General features: G+C 42.9%; 1 long non-coding RNA gene across 1 annotated transcript; it reads right to left on the bottom strand.

Moving 5' to 3' along the window:
• Positions 1-5,821: 5,821 nt before the first annotated feature.
• On the bottom strand, positions 5,822-7,362 carry LOC137309628 (uncharacterized). Its single transcript, XR_010959917.1, has 3 exons — positions 7,146-7,362; positions 6,225-6,452; positions 5,822-5,911 (listed from the first exon to the last, which is right to left on the bottom strand). It is a non-coding gene; the product is annotated as an uncharacterized lncRNA (long non-coding RNA).
• Between the last annotated feature and the right edge of the window lie 9,778 nt (positions 7,363-17,140).

The following is a 17,140-nucleotide window of genomic DNA, read 5'->3' as shown; positions in this document are numbered from 1 at the left end:
GCGCCCAATCAAACTATCAGTCAGTGCCCTTTCCTTTCCCCACAATGGAAATGTAAAAATTATTAGGTCTCGGATCAGTAATTTCTCCAAACTATAGTTGAAGTTATTCTGCAGATTTAAATTATAACCAAGTTTGAGACTTTTTAAAATTCAGTTACTGCTGTTTCACTCAAACTGACACTATAATAATAAACACACAACAGCAACAACTTGCATTGCCAAAGAGCCTTTAACATCGAAAAAGTATCCCTTGGCGTTTCACAGAAGCCGAATCAAACAAAAGATGGGCGCTGAATAAAGGAGGTAAAAGGAGGGATGGTCAAAAGATTGGTGAAAGAAGTAGCTTTTGGAAGTGTCCAAAAGGAGCAGAGGGAGGTAGAGAGGTCTCGGGTGAGAACAGAGAGCTCGGACATCTGAAGGCAAGGACGCCATGGATGGGGTGAGGAGAGGGTGATCTGTAGAAGAGGCCAGAGTCGGAGGAACAGAGAGATATTGGCGATGGGGGCTTGGAGGGTTGGAGGAGGCTACAGAGATCGGAAGTGACGAGACCATGAAGGAATTTCAACACGAGGATGAGAGTTTTAATATGGAGGTGCTGGAGGACCGGAAGCCGATGGAGGTTTACAAGGACAGGGGTGATCGGTGGGCGGGACAAGCCCGGTTAGGACATTGAGGCCAGATGATGCTAAGCTGCAGAACATTAGAATAGTTGAGTCAAGAGATGGAAGAGAATTTCTGCAGCTGATGGGCTGAAGCAGGGACGAGGATGGGCGATGGAGGTGAAAGTAGGCGGTCTTGGTGATGGGGAGAATATCTGGTCGGAAGTTCATCTCGGGAGTCGAATAGGACATCGATGCTGTGAACAGTCTAGTTTAACAAGAGGCAATCGCTGGGGCTGGAATGGAATCAGTGGCGAGCGAGCAATGGGGTCGGACTTCCCGGTGTTTATTTGGAGAAAATTGTGGCCCATCCTTGACTGGAGGTTGAACAAGCGGACTGGTAATGTGGAGGCAGTGGAGGGGTCGAGAGAAGTGATGGTGAGGTACATCTTGGTCTCAGTAGTATACATGTGGAAGCTGACCCCATGTCCTCAGTTGATGTTTTCAAGCAGCAACGTGTAGATGAGAAACAGGAGGGGGCCAAGGATAGATCGCTGTGGTCTCCGCAGATACGTTGCGGACGCGGGGAGAGAACCCATTGCTGAAGATGCTCTGGCTACACCTGGAAAGGTCAAACTAAAGCTAAGTAAAAGGCAGTCCAAATGAATTCGACAATGGAGGAGAGGCATTGGCGGAGGATGGTTTGGTCGACCGTGTCGGTGGATCAGAGAGGTGGATAAGGACAGGGAGGGATAGAGTACCACGGTCAGAGTCACAGAGTGTAAGAGAGGAGGATAAGGTCAGGGAGTGATAGAGTACCGCGGTCACAGTCACAGAGGGCGAGAGAGGAGGATAAGGACAGGGAGGGATAGAGTACCACGGTCAGAGTCACAGAGTGTAAGAGAGGAGGATAAGGTCAGGGAGTGATAGAGTACCGCGGTCACAGTCACAGAGATGAGAGAGGGGCTAAGGACAGGGAGGGATACAGTACCGCGGTCACAGTCAGAAAGGGCGAGAGAGGGGGATAAGGACAGGGAGGGATAGAGTACCGCGGTCACAGTTACAGAGGGCGAGATTTGTGACGGTAATTTGGGCCATTTCATTGCTGAGGTCGGGGCGGAACATGGATTGAACTAGTTCGATTATGATGTTATGAGAAAGATTTGGGAGGCAAAGAAAAATGGAGAGTGAAGGGAAGTTGGAGATGGTGATCCACATGTGTAACTGTTCAGCCACTTGTCAAACTGGCCGTGTCTCTTTGATCAAACCCTCCGCTGTGAAATACACAAGTCTAATTTGTGGATTAATGTAATCCACAGTCTCGGGCTGGGTAATTCGTGCGGGGCAATAGAATCCCCCTGCTCCACCAGAGGATTTCGCTTGTTGCAGGCTACAGAATTAATGCAAAGCTTCCAATATTCTCATTTTACAAAACTGCTTCAGAAAAATGCAGCACCTTCGCCATCTCTTTCTCTCAGTGAAGCTTTGTAACCTGGAGCTTGCCCTCTCACAGTCCCGTGCTGTTGTTCCACAGTCCAGGCTCCCGATTCACTTCCTTGTGTGGTCACTGCTGAAGGTGTTTTTTTTTTTTAATTCAGCACCGGAAACGCAGCACAACATAAGAATACATTAAACAAGAAATAGGAGCAGGAGTCGTCCATACGGCCCCTCGAGCCTACTCCGTCATTCAATCAGATCATGGATGATCTTCAATCGCAACTCCACTTTCCTGCCCGATCCCCATATCCATTGAGTCTCCTCGAGTCAAAAAATCTATGCATCTCAGCCTTGAATATATTCAGTGTCTCAACATCCACAGCCCTCTGGGGTCGAGATTTTCAAATATTCACGACCCTCTGTTGGATGAAATTCCTCCTCATCTCAGTCTTGAATGGCCGACCTCTTATCCTGCGACGATGCCCCTGATTTCTAGACTCTCCAGCCAGGGGACTTTAGTTTACTTTCATATTCCATTTTCTCCCTTGTTATCAATTTTTTGATCGTCCTTGTTGGTTTCTGAAATTCTCCCAATCTCCAGGCTTATTACTCTTCTTTGCAACATTATTGGCCTTTTCTTTCAATCTAAAACTCTCCTTAACTTCTTTAGGTTCCCACGGGCGGATCACTTTTCCAGTGAAGTTTTTATTTCTCAACGGAATGTATACTTGTTGTGAATATTGAAATATTTCTTCAAATGTTTGCCACTGATTTTCAACTGTCAAACCATTTAATTTTATTTCCCCCTTTTTATTTGACAAGTCGCCTGTCATACCTATGTAATTGGCTTTATTTAAGTTTACGATTCTAGTTTCTGACTTGAGAACGTTTCTTTAAAACTCAATGTGAAATTCTATCATATTATCATCACTCTTCTCCAGAGGTTCTTTCACTGTTATATTTCCAATTAACCCTATCTCATTACATAATACAAGATCGAAAATAAAATGTTCCCTGGCAGTTTCCATGAAGTATTGCTCTTGGAAACCGTCTCGAATACATTCCATGAACTCGTCTTCCAAACTATCATCGCCATTCTGATTTGCCCATTCTATATGCAGATTAAAGCCCCCCATAATGACTGCATTTCCTTTGTTGCATGCTCCAATTATTTCATAAATAATACTCTATAAAACGGTATTAGTAATATTAGGGGGCCAATAAAATACTCCCAACAGTGTTTTCTGCCTCTTGTTATTTCTAATTTCCACCAATATTAATTCTACTTCCTGACCTTCCGAGCCAAGATCCTTTCGCAACATAAAACCAGAAGAGATAGGAGCAGGAGTAGGCCATTCGGCCCCTCGAGCCTGCTCCGCCAATCAATGATATTATAGCTGATCTGATTTTTACCTCAACTCCACTTTCCCGCCTTTTCCCCATATCCTTTGACTCCCTTGCTGATCAAAAATTTGTCAAACTCAGTCTGGAATGTATTCAATGACTCAGCTTCCACAGCTTTTTGGGGTAAAGAATTCCAAAGATTCACGACCCTCTGGGAGAAGAAATTCCTCCTCATTTCCGTCTTAAACGGGCGACTCATTATTCTGAGATTCCGCCCCCGAGTTTTAGATTCTCCCATGAGGGGCAACATTCTCTCAGAATCTGCCCTATCGAGTCCCTTCAGGATCTTGTATGTTTCAATAAGGTCTCCTCTCATCCTTCTAAATTCCAATGAGTATAGACCCAACCTGTTCAATCTTTCCTCATAAGACAACCGTTCCATGCGCGGAATCACCTTAGCGAACCTTCTCTGAACTGCCTCCAATGCAAGTATGTTCTTCCTTAAATAAGGGCACCAGAACTGTACGCAGTACTCCAGGTGTGGTATCACCAGCTCCCTGTACAGTTGTAGCATGACATCCCTGCTTTTATACTCCATACCCCAAGAAATAAAGGCCAATATTCCGTTTGCCTTCCGGATTACCTGCTGCACCTGTATGTTGACTTTTTGTGTTACATGTACGAGGACACCCAGATCCCTCTGTACCGCAGCATTTTGTAATATTTCTCCATTCAAATAATATTTTGCTTTTTAATTTTTCCTCCCAAAGTGGATGACTTCATATTTTCCCACATAATAATCCATCTGCCAAATTTTTGCCCATTCGCTTAACCTGTCAATATCCCTTTGCAGACACTTTGTGTCCTCATCGCAACTTGCTTTTCCACCTATCTTTGTATCATCAGCAAATTTGGCCACAAGACCCTCTGTCCCTTCATCCAAGTCATTGCACGTGTCCTTATGTCATCCTTTATTAATTGGACTACACACCCATCATTTCTATTCTGCCCATTTTTTCTAAAACATCATGTTCCCTGGAGTATTTAGTTCCCGACCTTCGTAATTTTTCAACCATGTATCTGTAATAGCTATTAGGTCAAACCCATTTTTCGCTATATGTGCAATTAATTCATCTATCTTGTTACGAATGTTCCATGCATTCAGATAATGGACCTTAAATTTTGACTTTTTACCAGTTTTTCCCGCTTTGACATTCCTTGTTGTTGCACTATTATTGGTAAACTCTCTGTCCCTCCCTGCCGCACTCTGGTTATCTTTCCCAAGTCACCAAACTGTTCCACTGTCTTAAATGTTCTCATTAGATTTCTAAATTTTTCCTCACCTGACCCCTCCCCACTTTTTTAGTTTAAAGCCCTTTTACAGGAGAATAGTTGATGAAAATATGGACTGTGTAAAGGTCAAACTAATATTCCCTTACTCATATTAAATAAAAAAATCAAATCGTTGAAATGTAGCTGATTGAAAGCTGACATCTACCTCAGGAAACAAACCACTGACCCAGACCCGCACCGACACCACTGACCCAGTCCCACAACCATCCCACTGACCCAGTCCGACACCGACACCCCACTGACCCAGTCCCACACCGACACCCCACTGACCCAGTCCGACACCGACACCCCACTGATCCAGTCCCACACTGACACCCCACTGACCCAGTCCCACACCGACACCCCACTGACCCAGTCCCAAAGCGAAACCCCACTGACTCAGTCCCACACCCACACCACTGACCCAGTCCCACATCGACACCCCACTGACCCAGTCCCACACCGACACCCCACTGACCCAGTCCCACACCGACACCCCACTGACCCAGTCCCACACCGACACCCCACTGACCCAGTCCCACACCGACACCCCAATGACACAGCCCTAAACTGACTCCTCAAAGACGCAGAAATATACCGACACCCACTGAAATGTTGTTTTATTAAATGTGGTAACTTCCTCGTTCCCATTTCAATGTTTGAATAAACTGATCCGTGACACATGATCCGCACCCAGGTAAGTATAAACCTCGGTAATTCTCCGGGGTGCTCTGTGTTGTATTTTTCACAACATGTCGCTGTGAGATCACCAACAGTTTCATCGACACAAACTACACTGAAAGCAACAGGAACTTAAGTCAATCGTCACTTTGCTATCTTTGTTTCAGTGAGGCCATTGGGGAATAAATACCAGATCTCTAATATTACACGGAAGAAAAATATTTTTCATTATCCTCCTGTTGATTTGTTTTTACTGCATGATCTATTTCACCAAAAGAAATTATAACATCGAACATCGATCCAATAATGTTGAACTAAATCAAAAGCATTGTGCTGTTTCAATTAACCTGATATCCTTGATCACTGAAAAGTTTCTTGTATCTTAATACAAAGCTGCCCCCCTCCACATATTCATCAATTGCCTGTTCTCGTCTATTCTATCCCGGGTGGACATCTTGATATTTAACAGCCGGCAATCGTCGGAAATTGCAGGGTCTCGGAAATTGTGGGGCTTCGATCTGTGAAGAGAAAGTCAAGGAGACAAAGGCGGTGTATATTATCCATTTGGTGTTAGTTTATCAATCCTGGAAGGTTATAATATCAGCAGATTAGTGATGGACCCTACCACCTGTTGGCAATTTGTGTAGTTACTTTTTATATAAAGTTTAGTGATGGACCCTCCTTCCTGTTGGTAATTTGTGTAGTTACTTTTTATATAAAGATTACTGATGGACCCACCTACCTGTTGGTAATTTATGAAGTTATTTTTTATATAAAGATTACTGATGGACCCTCCCACCTGTTGACATTCAAAGCATCCCCACAAATTACCTTAATTAATGATCAGGAACCTCCTATCTGCGTGAAAGATTGTTTCAGCCCTGAAACGGTTTCCATCAAAACATTCCTGATTTTTTTCTCTCCAAAGGGAGCGGCGTCTCCGTTTTTCAGTTGAGTCAGTTTGGCAAATAAATTCCTCAGTAATTCGAACTTATTTTCGCAGAAGCGGAATTTCCTGCTCTATTTTCCCACCTAATGCACATCCGTTTCCAACTGACACTGTCACATTAAACAGAAATGAATTATTGTAATTAATCTGCATCAAGTTTTATCTCCGAAATTGCTCCTATCATTTGACTGGATCGCGTTCAGACCGGCCTCGGGTTACCAGAGGCTGATTTTTCAGCTGCCCAGCTGAGATCGATAATCGGCCAGAGCGAATGTGTGAACCCTTCACTGAGCTGAACTGTGTGTTCGGTCTGAACAGATGGTCCCGCCTTTTATCAGTTAAATAAAAGTGTACCGGGCACCAAAGGGTCCAGTGAGTAAAAAGAGCCAGTGTTACAGTAAAAATAAATACATGTGCACTGAGAAATGACGAGCTATCCACCCCTGTTTACTGAGCTTCAAATTGTAAAATAGGGAGGAGGCGCCGCTGGACCAGAATGGGGTAAATCCCCAGAGTTCATGTTCCTACTTTCTGTCCAGTAACCGCTCTTTTAATATTGTGTCTGTGGGGAGACTAGTGGAGACCCGAAGAGGGTTTAGCCCTGAAATCCGGGGTGTAAAATATCCCGCCTTCAGTCACTGTCCGAGCGAACAATTAGTGAATTTTTACACCCGCGAGGAATACAGAGCTCCCCACGCCGGGGAACATATCTGACCTCGGGAAATCGGCTTTAAAAAGAAAGAGGAAGGGAAGGAAACGATAATAAAATTGCAACATGAAGCTGAGAAGCTACAATAGCTTACCTTAATCCCGCAAGGATTTTCTCTCTCTCAATGTCCGTGTCGATTTTGCAACTTGTATCCTTGTTATTTCATTGCAACCAATCAGGTGGAAGTTCCTTGTTTTATTTGAACAAGTCACTAATTGTCAATTATATCTGATCCTTGTGATGTGAGATTCTGAACTCCGCCCTCTGTGTGAAAGCTGCTGTCAAACCTCAGGATGGATTTCAACTCAAACATTCCTCGTTTGTTTCAGAACAGGGAGCAGCCTTTCTGGTGAAATCAGGTCATAGAATCATAGAATCGTTACAGCAAAGAAGGAGGCCATTCGACCCATCGATCCCGTGCCGGGTCTTTGCAAGAGCAATCCAGCTGGTCCCACTCCCCTGCCCTATCCCAGTGGCCCTGTAAATATTTCCTTTCATGTACTTCACCAGTTCCCTTTTTAAGGCCATGATTGAATCTGCCTCCACCATCCCCTCGGGCGGTGCATTCCAGATCCTAACCACTCGCTGTTTAAAAAAGTTTTTCCTCATTTCATCTTTGGTTCTTTTGCCAATCACCTTAAATCCATGTCCTCTGGTTATGGACCCTTCCGCCAATGGGAACAGTTTCTTTAATCTGTCGAGACACTTCAAGATTTTGAATACCTCTTTCAAATCTCCTCGCAACCTTCCCTGCTCTCAGGAGATCAACCCCAGCTTCTCCAGTCTATTCACGTAACTGAAGTCCCTCATCCCTGGAATCATTCCAGTAAATCTTTTTTGCACCCTTTCTAAGGCCTTCACATCTTTCCTAACGTGCATCTATGCTATTCGCCTCAGCTACTCCTTGTCATAGAGTCATAGAGTTATACAGCACGGAGAAAGGCCCTTCGACCCATCGTGTCCGCGCCGGCCATCAGCCCTGTCCACTCTAATCCTAGTGAATTCCATATTCTAACCACTCTCTGGGTAAAGAAATTTCTGCTGAATTCCCTATTGTATTTATTAATGAATATTTTAAATCGATGGCCCGAGTTCTGGGCTCCCTCTCAAGTGGAAACATCTGTAAGTCTATCCTATCAAACCCTTTTAAAATCTTAAGGTCGTCTATCAGGCTACTCCTCAGTCTTCCCTTTTCCAGAGATAATACGCCCAGCCTGCTCAATCTTTCCAGATAAGTATAATCTCTCAGTTCTGGTATCATTCTAGTAAACATTTTTGCACCTTCTCCAGTGCCTCTATACAATATGGAGACCAGAACTGTTCACAGTACTCCGTGTGGTTTAACCAAGGTTCTATGCAAGTTTAACATAACTTGGCTGCTTTTCAAACCTATCCCTCTCGAATTGAACCCCAGTGCCTGGTTTGAGTTTCTGTGGCCTTATTAACCTGCGTCGCTACTTTTAGTGATTTGTGTATCTGTACACCCAGAACCTTCTGCTCCCCATTCCCATGTAGACTCTTATTATCTTAGCAGTCTGTGGCCTCCTACCAAAATGGAATACCTCACACTTATTACAAAATGTAATACCTCACAGTCAGCAGGTACATAGAAGGCAGTTCCTCTGATGGGAGAGTCCTAAACAAGGGGGTACAATCTTAAAAAAAGGAGCTCGGCCGTTCAGCAGTGAAATCTGGAAGAAGTTTTTCACACAAGGTGTAGGAAAAATGTAAAATTTCCCCCCCAAAAGGTTGTGGATTCTGGGTCAATCGAAATTTTCAAGACTGAGAGATACAAATTTTTATTCAGTGAGAGTATTGAGCGAAATCTATCAAAGTTAGGTAAATGGATTTCAAGTGCAGGTCAGCCATACTCTAATTAAATGGGAGAACAGGTTTGTGGGGCTGAATGGTCTACTCCTATCCCAACTTCATATGCTGGATCATAAATTCCGTTGAATGTGAAGGTTAACCAGAGTTTCTGGACAATGACTTCATCACTGGTGGGTTTTTACGTTCCCTTTAAATGGATGTGTCATAGTTTCATAATAGTTACAGAACAGGAGGGGGCCATTCGGCACATCGTGCCTGTGCCAGCTCTTTGAAATTGCTATCCAATTGGACCCATTTCCTTGCTCTTTCCACATAGCCCTGTATTTTTTTTTCTCTTCAAGTGTTTATTTAATTATCTTTTAAAAGTTACGATTGAATCTGCTTCCACCACCCTTTCAGACAGTGCATTCCAGATCACCACAACTCGCTGTGTAATAAAATGTTTCCTCATGTCGTCTCTGGCTCTTTTGCCGATCACCTTAAATCTGTGCCGTCTGGTTACCGACCCTTCTGCCACTGGAAACAGTTTCTCCATATTTTCCCTGACAAAACCGCACATGATTTTGAACACCTCTATCAAATCTCCGCTTAACCTTTTCTGTTCTAAGGAGAATAATCCGAGCTTCTCCAGTCTCTCCATATATCTGAAGTCCCTCATCACTGGTACCATTCTAGTCAATCTCTTCTGCACCCTCTCTAAATTCTTGACATCCTTCCTAAAGTGTGGTGCCCAGATGTGAACACAATACTCCAGCTGATGCCTATCCAGTGTTTCATAAAGGTTTAGCATTACTTCCTTGCTTTTGTACTCTGTACCTCTGTTAATAAAGCCCAAGATCCCAAATACCATTTTTACAGCTTCCTCAACTTGTCCTGCCACCTTCAAAGATTTGTGTATGTGCACCCCAGGTCTCTCTGTTCCTGCACCCCCTGTAAAATTTTACTATTCAGTTTAAATTGCCTTTCCTCATTCCTCCTCCCAAAATGCATCACTTCACAATTATTTGCATTAAATTTCAACTACCATCTGTCTGCCCATTTCACTAGTCTGTCTGTGTCTTCCTGAAGTCTGTTACTATCCTCCTCATTATTTCCTACATTTCCGAGTTTCGTGTCATCTGCAAACTTTGAAATTACACCCTCTATACCCAAGTCCAGGTCATTAATATATATATCATAAAGAGCAGTGGTCCTAATACTGACCCCTGGGGAACACCACTGTATGCTTCCCACCAGTCTGAAAAATAAACGTTCACCATTACTCTCTGCTTTCTGTCCCCCAGCCAATTTTGTATCTGCGCCATCGCTGTCCCTTTAGTTGCATGGGCTATAATTTTGGTGATAATTTATTACGTGGTGCTTTCTCAAATATCCTTTGAAAGACCATATATATGACATCAACCTCACTACTCTAATCAACCCTCTCCGCTACTTCATCAAAAAGCTCAATTAAGTTAGTTTAACACGATTTGCCTTCAACAAATCCGTGCTGACTTTCATTTATTAGCCCATACTTTTCCAAGTGCCAATTTATTTTGTTGCGGATTATTGACTCGAAAGGTTTCCCCCCTACCGACGTTAGGCTGACTGGCCTGTGATTGTCGGGTTTATCCCTCTCTCCTTTTTTGAACAGGGGTGTAACGGATGCAATCCTCCAATCCTCTGGCACCATCCCCGTATCTTAGGGGGAATGGAAGATTATGGCCAGATCTTCCTTAATTTTCACCTTTACTTCCCTCAGTAACCTAGAATTCAAACCATCTGGACCAGGTGATTTTATACTTTGATTACTGCCAATCTTTTAAGTACCTCCTCTTTATCTATTTTTATCCGATCCAATACCGATGCTACTTCCTCCTTTCCTGCTACAATGGCAGCATCCTCTCCTCCAGTGACGAGGGATGTGTTCATTTAGCACCTCAGCCTTGCCCTCTAAATCCATAAGAAGGTTTCGTTTTTCGTCCCTAATCGGTCCCACGCTTCCTTTGAATACTCTTTTACTATTTATATGTTTATAGAAGACTTTTAGATTCCCTTTTCCTTTATCCACTAATCTATTCTCATACTCTCTCTTTGTCCTTCGTATTCCCTTTTCAGATCTCCCCTGTACTTACTGTGTTCAGCCAAGTTCTCTCCTCTGTTAAGAACCTTACATTCGTCATAAGTCTCTTTTTCTGCTTCATTTTAATCTCTATACCTTTAGTCATCCAGGGAGCTCGAGCTTTGGATGCCCTTCCTTTCCCCCCTCGTCGGGATGTGGCTACTCTGTCCCTGAACCAAGTTGCCTGTGTTTGGCTGTTTTTATTTAAGGCTGAGCTCCATTTGTTCTGAACGTCACAGAATTCCAGGGGAGCAAAGATTAGATCATCGGTGCGAGTGAATAGAGGGTTAACTTTCTTAAATATAGTTTAGTAAAAACACTCCAACTGTTCCGCCCAGTGTCCAGTCAGACTTAAACTGTGACCCCCTGAATCTGAACCTATAGTTTTATTTCGGGGACAGATAAAAGTTCGGTACAAAACATTGTCTCTTTAAATTTCAATTACTATTGTCCTGAAATTGATGCTTTTTGTATCTGGCGTGATGCGAACCTAATGTGTCCTGGATTCTGGATCGCAATTCACCCGCCACCCAAACCCACTTTATAACAACAAACTTGCAGTTCGCTCGATTAATAGTGAGACAGGTCGGAACACCGCACGCTCTCAGGCGCCGTTTCGGAGTCTCCGCCTCTGCCGGGCGAGTCCCAGCAGTTCTCCCGCACCCACCTGGCGGGACAAGAAAACACTTGTACAGAAGGATGTTTTTTAGTGTGTGAGTTGCCCAGTGCATCCTTCTAACTGATGAGCTTTAACCGCAGCAATGCACAAACACAACCTGCTGGCTCCAGACATTTAATTGGTGCAATTTTAAGCTACCCTTCCACAGTGCTCTGGACTGGGCCTGGATTGTCGGCATTAATCCCATCCTGGGGGAGAATATTATGGCCTGGGTGTTCCTTCCTGGCATTAACTTCCTCTCATTTCTGGTGTCCCTTGTTCAATGTATTATTTATCTAACACCTATCAGGAAAGAATGAACAGGCTGAGGCTCTTTTCTCTACAAAATGAAGACTGATAGATGACCAGTCTTTCATATTATGAAGGGGTTCGCTCGGGTAGATGTGGAGAGGATATTTCCACCTGAGGGCAGTCCAAAACTTGAGGCCATAAATATAAAATGGTTACCAATAAATCCAATAAGGGATTCAGGAGAAACTTATTTACTCAGAGAGTGGCGAGAACATGGAACTCACGACCACGTGGAATGGTTGAGGCGAATGGCAGAGATGCATTTAATGGGAAGGTAGATAAATACATGAGGGGAATAGCAATAGGAGGATATATTGATAGGGTGAGATGAATTAGTGCGGGAGGAACATCATGTGGAGCTTAAATCCCGACATGGACCTGTCGGGCTGAATGGCCTGTTGCTCTGCAGTAAAATAGTATGCAATTCTGTATTTTTTTCATTATACCATGCCTTCATTAACACAGATACTGTCAGTAATATCAGCGCTATATTGAGCACAGATGCTGTCAGTAATATCAGCGCAACATTGAGCACAGATACTGTCAGTAATATCAGCGCAATATTGAGCAAAGATTCCCTCAGTAATATCAGCTCTAAATTGAGCACAGCAATTGTCAGTTATGTAAGCTCTATAATCAGAACAGGTAATGTCATTAATATCAGCTCTATAATCAATATCGTGAATTCAGCTCTATAATGAATAAGGGTACTGCCAGTCAAATCATCGATAGAATCAATAAAGATGCTGTCAGTAATAACAAGTCGATAGTCAGTAGAGACACAGAGCTTAATACCAGCTCTAATCAGCACAGGTAAAGTCAGTAATAGCTGATGTATAATCATCACAGATACTACCAGTAATATCAGCTCTATAATCAGAACAGGTACTGTCATTAATATCAGCTCGATAATCAATACAGGTGCTGCCAGTAAATTCAGCTCTATAATGAATAAAGCTGCAGTCAGTAAAAGCAGCTCAAGAATCAATAAATCTACTGTCAGTAATAACAACTCCATAATCAGTAGACATACTGAGTTTAATATCAGCTCTATAATCAGTACAGGTACAGTCAGTAATAGCAGATCTATAATCATCACGGATACTGCCAAAAATATCAGCTCCGTAAACAGCACATATATTATCCGTACTATCAGCTCCATAATCTAAACACGTACTGATAGAAATATCAGCTCTATAACCAGTACAGATACTGTCTGTAATATCAGCTCTATAATCAATACACATACTGACAGTAATATCAGCTCTATAATCGTACTGATACTGTCAGTAATATCAGCTCGATAATCAGTACAGATATTGAGCGGAATATCAGCTCTATAATCAATACAGGTATTGAGCGTAATATCAGCTCTATAATTAGTACAGATACTGTCAGTAAAATCAGCTCTATAATCAGTACAGATACTGCCAGTAATATCCGCTCTATAATCAATACAGATATTGTCAGTAATATCAGCACTATAATCAGTACAGATACTGTCATTAATATCAGCTCTATAATCAGTACAGAAACCGTCAGTAATATCAGCTCTATAATCAATACAGATATTGCAGTAATATCAACTCTATAATGTTTAGATACTGTCAGTAATATCAGCTCCATAATCAGTACAGATACTGTCAGTAATAACAGTTTTATAATCAGTATAGATACTGTCAGTGATGTCAGCTCTACAATCAGTACAGATACTGCTAGTAATATCATCTCGATAATCTGTTCAGATAATGTCAGTAATATCAGCTCTTTTATCTGTTTAGATAATGTCAGTAATATCAGTTCTATAATCAGTCCAAATACTGTCAGTAATATCAGTTCTATAATCAGTGCAGATACTGTCAGTAATATCAGCTCCATAATCAGTACAGATACTTTCAGTAATATCAGCTTTATAATCAGTACAAATACTGTCAGTAATATCAGTTCTATAATCTGCAGAGATGGTGTCATTAAGAGCAGCTTTATAATCGGTTCAGATACTCTCAGTACTTGCGGCTCTATAATTAATACAGTTAATATCAGTAATATCAGCTGTTTTCAGTTCCACAGATGCATGCTGTAAAGTGGCTTATTGAGCGTTTGGGTCATTAGGGTGTCTGATGTGCTTAATGTCTAAGTAAGTGAAAGCTGTGCGTTAATGTATCGATTGGACAACGTAACTGACTGCTGCTTATTCCACTGAAATGCAAATTGTACTAACTGTGACTGCTTGCTGGAACTGGTTTCCACATTGTGAAACGAGACAGGCTAGTGATGAGACAATGAGCCTCGGATACTGATCGAAGCCGGACAATGTTGCGAGATTTATATTGTTAACTATATGATTAATGTTAAATCAATTGGCCATCTGGAGTTCTATGACGAACTATCTCATTTCTGGGGGTCTTGCGAACAACAATAAAACAATAATGGTTGTTCAGTGAGAACAAACGGTGAATATAAACGCAGGACAAACCTACATCTTTATTGTAGAGGTCGAGATGAAGCACCGCAGGGAGCAGTTGAACTTTTCGGTCCACCGAGAGGAGGAACGGGGTGGTATCATTTTACTTGAGGGAACGGACCAGTCACTGAGCGGACGGGTCGGGATCTGAGGGGGCGGGCCGGGGTCTGAGGGGACGGGCCGGGGTCTGAGGCGGCAGGCCGGGGTCAGAGGGGACGGGCCAATGTCTGAGGGGACGGGCCGGGTTCTGAGGGGACGGGCCAATGTCTTATTTAAGGTTGAGTGCCATCTGTTCCGAACTTCACAGAATTCCAGGGGAGTAAAAGATCCGATAATATTTGCGAGAGGATCGAGAGAATAAATGTTAAATATAGTTTCGTAAAAACACCCACTGTTCCTCCCTGTGCCAGAATTAAAGAGTGACTCCCAGAAACTTACATGTGATTCTATTTCGGGGACGGTTAAAAGTTCGGCTCAAGACATTGTCTATTAAAAAATTTCAATTACTGGGGTCGTGAAATTGAGGCTTTTTGTATCTGCCGAGATGCGAACCCGCTGTTTCCTGGTTTCTGGATCGCAATTCACCCACCACCTAAACCCACGTTATAATAACAACCTTGTTGTTTACTCGATAAATATTGAGACAGGTCGGGACACCGCAATCTCTCTGGCGCCGTTTCGGAATCTCCGCCTCTGCCGGGCGAGTCCCAGCAGTTCTCCCGCACCCACCTGTTGGGACAAGACAACAATTCCACAGAAGGTTGTTTTTTAAAATGTGAGTTGCCCTGTGCAGTCCTTCTAACTGGTGAGCTGTAACCGCAGCAATGTACAAACACGGCCTCCCGGCTCCAGATATTTTGTTGGTGCAATTTTAAGGTATCCTTCCACAGGCACTGGATTGGGCCTAGATTGTCGGCATTAATCCGATCCTGGGGGAGAATATTATGGCCTGGGTGTTCCTTCCTGGCATTAACTTCCTTTCATTTCTGGTGTTCCTGTTGAATGTATTATTTATCTAACAACTATCAGGAGAGAATGAACAGGCTGAGGCTCTTTTCTCGACTAAAGTGAAGACTGGCAGATGACCTGTGTTTCATATTATGAAGTGGTTCACTCAGGTAGATGCAGAGAGGATGTTTCCACCTGAGGGCAGTCCGACACTCGAGGCCATAAATATAAGATAGTTGCTAATAAATCCAATAAGGAATTCAGCACACACTCCTTTATTCAGAGACTGATGAGAATATGGAACTCACTCCCACATCGAATTGTTGAGGCGATTAGCAGAGATGCATTTAATGGGATAAATACATGAGCGGGATAGCAATAGAAGGATATGTTGATAGGGTGAGATGAAGTAGTGCGGGATGGGCGTCATGTGGAGCATAAATCCCAGCATAGACTTGTTGGGCCGAATGGCCTCTTGCTATGCGGTAAAACAGTATTTTTTTCATTATACCAGTTCTTCAATTATCACAGATACTGTCAGTAAAATCAGCTCTATAACCAGTGCAGACACTCTCAGTCATATCAGCTCTATAATCAATACAGATACTGTCAGTCATATCAGCTCTATAATCAATACAGATACTGTCAGTTATATCAGCTCTATAATCAATTCAGATATTGTCACTAATATCAGTGCTACAATGAGTACAGATACTGTCAATAATATCAGGTCTGTAATCAGTGCAGATCCTGTCAGAAACATCAGCTCTATAATCAATACAGTTACCGTCAATAATATCAGCTCTATAATCAGTACAGATACTGTCATTGATATCATCTCTATAATCAATACACGTTCTGTCAGTAATCCCAGATCTCCAATCAGTATAGATACTATCATTAATATTAGCAGTATACTAAGTACAGATATTGTCAGTAATATCAGCTCCACAATCAGTTCAGATGCTGTCAGTAATATCAGCTCTATATTCAATACAGACCCTGCCAGTAATATCAGCTCTATAATCATTACTGATACTGTCGGTAATATCAGCACTATAATCAGTTCAGATACTGTCAGTAATATCAGCGCTATAATCAGGACAGATACTCTCAGTAATCTCAGCTCTTTTGAGTTTCACAGATGCCATGTAGGGATTTGAACTCAGGAACTTTGGGATCCTGGTGCAGTTGTGTAACCACTGGGTTTGAACTTTCGAACGGTCCCGAAACTCCAGTGCCAATGCACATTCACATTCCCTCGATACATTATTTCAGGGACTCTATAGTCGCTCTGATGCTCCGACGCGGGATAATAACGTACCCCCACGGGTTTTCTGCCAACCGGGGGTTCTATTTCTCACACAAACCCACTGGAGTCATTATAAGGAGCGGGGCCCAGGACCATGTATCAATAAATCTCTGATTGTCCTTCAGTGTGGGAGGAGGTTTAACCCACTGGAGTCTGCATAAGGAGGGGGGCCCGGGACCCTGTATCAATAAATATCTGGTTGTCCCTCAGTGTGGGAGAAGGTTTAACCCACCGGAGTCTGTATAAGGAGCGAAATTTCGGGGCTTTCCTGTTCAATTCTGACTGGACACCGAGGGATCAGTGGGTGTTTTTAAGAAACTTGGTATTACAAAGTTTGTCTTCGATTCTCTCGCACCCATTATTTGATCTTTTCTCTCCTGGAATTCTGCGAAGTTCAGAACAGATGGAACGCAGTCTTAAATAAAAACAGCCAAACATATCCGTTTAACGGGAATGATCAAACC

The sequence above is a fragment of the Heptranchias perlo genome, unplaced genomic scaffold, assembly GCF_035084215.1.
Source record: "Heptranchias perlo isolate sHepPer1 unplaced genomic scaffold, sHepPer1.hap1 HAP1_SCAFFOLD_173, whole genome shotgun sequence".
Lineage (NCBI taxonomy): Eukaryota > Metazoa > Chordata > Chondrichthyes > Hexanchiformes > Hexanchidae > Heptranchias > Heptranchias perlo.
Note: the sequence above shows the minus strand (reverse complement) of the source record. Positions and strands in the feature narration are given on the sequence as shown.